This window comes from Phalacrocorax aristotelis, unplaced genomic scaffold (assembly GCF_949628215.1).
Source record: "Phalacrocorax aristotelis unplaced genomic scaffold, bGulAri2.1 scaffold_193, whole genome shotgun sequence".
Lineage (NCBI taxonomy): Eukaryota > Metazoa > Chordata > Aves > Suliformes > Phalacrocoracidae > Phalacrocorax > Phalacrocorax aristotelis.
In genome coordinates this window covers 67,728-72,500 of record NW_027441296.1, presented here as the reverse complement: position 1 = coordinate 72,500, position 4,773 = coordinate 67,728, and the positions used below count along the sequence as shown (strand labels likewise).

Here is a 4,773-nt window from a genome sequence, read left to right as displayed (position 1 = left end):
TCCTGCAAGGATAACGTTACCTCCCTAGGTCCGATACTTCCCATCCCTACTAATTGGGTCACCTCTTACAGTTCTAGTATAATTAGAGGACTATTGAGTAACTCCTTTAGGCTCCTAGCAAGCACTTACCACCTGAGCCTCAGACCCTGTTACCTTAGGCACAAAGCTCGCTCTCCTTATGTAGTCCACTTACTGCTCTGCTAATATACCTTTTCCTCTTCCAATCCACACTGCCTCTGTTATGCATACTACCGATCGGCTGACAACATGCCTCCTCGCATCTCTGCAGACCTTACACTTCAACGCCCCTATGACAGACAAACCAGCATCCTTATAACATACGCTAACCACACCAAAGGTACTTCCCTACACCCTAGGCATACACAATGACCGTAAACCCACATCATTCTCAAGCTGGCCCACCTAAACAATGGCCACCTACTCCAACTCCCCGTACCCAAAAGCCACCATATGCAATTTCATCAACACCGAGCCAGACCTATCGTATCATACATCCCAACATCACCCCTTCAATGCCATATACCCAGACAGCACACAAAACCCTATGCCTAGCCGGACAGCCACCCAAACATGCCTATTACACATTGCCTGACACACTGGCTGTAGAATGCCTATAAACGCTTCAGGAAACCAGCACCAGCCATGGAAGACAAAACCCAGATTCAGAAATCCCCAATCTCTAAGCCTCTTCAAAGACTGCATCTCAGCCCGACAAGGACATCTCCAACAACACCCCACACCACCAAACATCAGACCTCTACTGACACACGCATTGAACCTGGCAACCTCACAAAGGTTTCCACCAAACCGCTCATCCGCCCACCGTGTCTATCGCTCCTTCCTCTCCACCGAGCCGATCCACCGCCTGTCACCCTGCTCCTCCGGCGCTCCCTGGGAACTACGCTCCCAGGCGCCTCAAAAAATTGCCCTGCCTGCCAAAACCCCGTCCCAGAGCCTGACCTCTGCCCAAACGTTGGCGATGAACGTCGCCTCGCAGAGTGGCCGGGACCGGGGAAAAAAAACCCCAGCCGGGGGAGAAAAAAAAAAATCCCCCAGCTGGGGTTTTTTTATTCTACTTTTATTTTTATTTCTGTGGAAAAAGTTTGCTGTTAGCTACCACCACCAAACCCAACCCTCAAAACACCGTGAACACCCCACGCCACACAACCCTATCAAAGGAGGTAGATGCAAAGGACTGCAACATACCAGGGACACATGTAGTCCCATACCTACATTCACCCACACAACCCAGCGCCTCAAAAAGGGCCCTGCCTGCAAAAACCCCGTACCACCAAGCCTCACAACCCTACCAAAGCACGCATTCCACCCGGCAACCTCACAAAGGTTTCCACCAAACCGCTCATCCGCCCACCGTGTCTATCGCGCCTTCCTCTCCACCGAGCCGATCCACCGCCTGTCACCCTGCTCCTCCGGCGCTCCCTGGGAACTCCGCTCCCAGGCGCCTCAAAAAATTGCCCTGCCTGCCAAAACCCCATCCCAGAGCCTGACCTCCACCCAAACGTTGCCGATGAACGTCGCCTCACAGAGCGGCCGGGACCGGGGAAAAAAAATTCCCCCAGCTGGGGTTTTTTTTATTCTAATTTTATTTTTAATCCTGTGGAACAAGTTTGCTGTTAGCTACCACCACCAAACCCAACCCTCAAAACTCCGTGAACACCCCACACTGCACAACGTTATCAAAGACAGTTTCTACAAAATATATGTCGCTACCCGTGTCCCTGGTTCATTTCAAACTACATTCACCCATAGAACACAGGCAGCCAATATTGACTTCTGCATTCACTCAACCTCACTACGCAAGGATGTGTGAATGTACATCCAACGATACCACACCAGCTCTAATTGATCGCACGCAGCAATGATGTACACGGGCGAATGCTTCCACCACACCGCAGTGGTAGATTAACTATGGACATTCACTCAACTACAACAGGCAAACAGGGTACAACAAGCACTACATATGTGCAACCGTACAAGACAGCGGAGGTAAGTGCCTAGGTACACACACTCAGCCACACGAGTCACACAGGACAGCTATACAGATACACAACAATAAAGAACTCTACAATAGAAACTACATAGATGATATGTTCCAACAAACAAGAGCTGGAGGAATCTGTGCAGGCATATACATACACCAGTACAACAGTACGTGCATTCAACCGTACAAGTGTCAGAGGAATTTTAGTAGTGTGCAGTCACCCAAAGATGATGGTTACCAAAGGGAGGAACATATATTCCTTCACCTAAAGAAAACCCCACAACAATCCACACTCAATAGTGTTGTCACCATCACATCACTCCACAAGGACCTACCCCGCAACACCCCCCACCTCACATGCACCTGGCTTCTCCTCTCACCTGCTCCTTACCCGTGCTGGACTTGGACGGTCACCATCCTTTGCGGCCACTAGAGACAAAAGCATATAGAGTTGCCACTGCACTTTCTACAAAAATCAACAGCTCCACACCCCTCTTGTCTGCAACCCAGTTCACCTCAAACGCTCCTTTGCCACCTTGCCCTGACTCGACACCCCCAGGCAGGGCGGCTCCAAGCCAACACACCACAACCACAGACAAACCCTACACAGAACGCCAACAACAACACACCTCAAAAAACAAGCCAAGTCACTCAGCGAGACCGACGACGCACATACAGGAAACCTCCATCCGGGAAGAGCACACGCAGAACCCTAGCGTGCTCCTAGCGCCACGCCAGAAAACGACAAGACCTTCGTGGGCGGGGACAAGCGCTTCCTCTCAAAACTGACGAGATGGATGCGCAAGCAGCCCGCCTTCAAGACCTCAGCCCCTGAAAACGCAAGGAAGAAGTGCCAGTCCATAAAAGCGACAGCTAGCGAGCAGAGCCGCTCACAGGGCCGGGAACGGCGCGGCACAAGACCACCAGCCAGAAACACCCGAGATGCCAAAACGATCCACGCCGGAAGCTTGCGACGCCAAAAGAGAGGCGCCCGACGGGCGCCGAGCCCACGCCTAGGGCCTCGCCGGGCCCTACTAACGCTGCCGAGGCACCTGCCTGGCTCCTAAAGAGCAAAGACACCAACCGAGACCCAAGGAAGGTCGGAGGCACCCAACACAAAACACACACACTGCACAATAACGCACACAGCCTGGAACCGCCCTGCCCGGCACGCGTTCCCGTCACATTGAAGAGGAACCCGCTCCTTTTCCCTGCTCTCAAAGGGGACCGCTTCCCGGACAGCCCGCTCCGCCGCACCATCCTTAAAACCCCTCCCTCCCCCAACCCCTTCCCCAGCACCGTTGCCTCAACTTAGCTTTCAAGGGGCCCAGAGCCTCGGTCCACCCATCCTTCAGACGAACAAGCGCACAGTCAGCCCACTGCATCGGTCCTCCAAGGGCCAGGTGCCTTTTCATCACCTAAACAAAAACAACAAAAATACACACGCAGCAGCGCCGTCAGCCAGCATCCCATCGCTCAACAAGGACCCACCCCCGCAACGCCCCCCACCTCACGCGCACCCGGCTGCTCCGCGCCCATTGCGGACGAGGACGAACGCCATCCCCTGCGGCCCCTAGAGATACCACAGGATACACAAAGTTACCGTCGCTCCGCCAAAAAAAAAGGAAGAACGAACCACACCGGCCCCGCGCCCCTCCCCTCTGCGACCCAGCTCCCCTCAAACGCGCATCCAGGCCCAAAGGCAGCCGGCGCACAACCTGCAACGCCAGAGACAAACGCTTCAATTGAGTGGCCGTACGACACCTTGCTCTCAAGCAGCCGCCTGGCCTTCGAGCCCTTCACCTCTCGGACCTCTCGTCGGCACGCGGCGTCTCCCCTCCGAAGCCTGCGTGCGGCACCTGCAAGAACCCAGGCAAGAAAGGACCCGCTCGGGTGCTGCGGGGCTCTCAGGATACCCGCACAAACCCCGCCCCCGTCTCAGACACGCACCTTTCCCTCGACAGCTCACCTGCCTGGCCTCCAGCAGATCCGGTTGCCATCTGGAGGCTCGCCCGCCACCTGCAAGAGCCAAACGCATGTCGCTCGCAACCACCCGCAACGCGACCCCTCAGGACGCATCGCTACGCTTCAGCCCACCCGTCACCGCTCACCCCGTGCGATTCCCCTCCGGTGCCCAGATCCCGCTCGGCTCCTCGCATGCGTCCACAAAGAAAAATTACCACAACGGGCTCATAGAGCCAACAGCCACATCTTCCCTCTAGATACACCGCACACCAACCCACCTGCTGACAGCGCCGTCCTCCATCACCCTGCACGACTCCTCCCTCGGCACCTGCCAAACCGATGCCAAACAAGTCACCTGCGTGCACGGCGACAGCCGAACCACGACACAGGTCTCGATCGCATGTAGGAACACCCCTCGAGAGCCCAACTAGGGCGGCTCTTAAACATGAGCACAATACATCAAACATTAAGCCCAGCACACAGACACGCCAGAACACCCTTGACACGCTACCTGCTCAGCTGAGACTCTAGCTCCCTCCCCCGCACACCTACGGTTGTTCCCTGGGGGCCCACAAAACCCAACAGGAATTACTTCCCTCACCCCCCGACGACAGCCACTCGATCCAAGACGGCTGCAAAACTCCTTCCCCCCCACCTTCCCCCCGCCCCCCCCAAAGCCTGGGCGCATCCCTAGATGCCAGCACCACCCACCTCGCCCTGACTCTACATCCCCGGGCAGGGCGGCTCCAAGACAAACGTGGGACAACGCTACACAGAGCGCTACA

The 4,773-nt window shown here is 55.5% G+C and overlaps 1 long non-coding RNA gene across 1 annotated transcript in view; it reads right to left on the bottom strand.

Moving 5' to 3' along the window:
* Window positions 1-2,911, bottom strand: part of LOC142051313 (uncharacterized) — a 3,564-nt gene extending 653 nt beyond the window's left edge. The window contains exon 1 of the long non-coding RNA XR_012658408.1: window positions 2,404-2,911. This is a non-coding gene — a long non-coding RNA (uncharacterized LOC142051313). The remainder of the gene's footprint in view (window positions 1-2,403) is intronic.
* Between the last annotated feature and the right edge of the window lie 1,862 nt (window positions 2,912-4,773).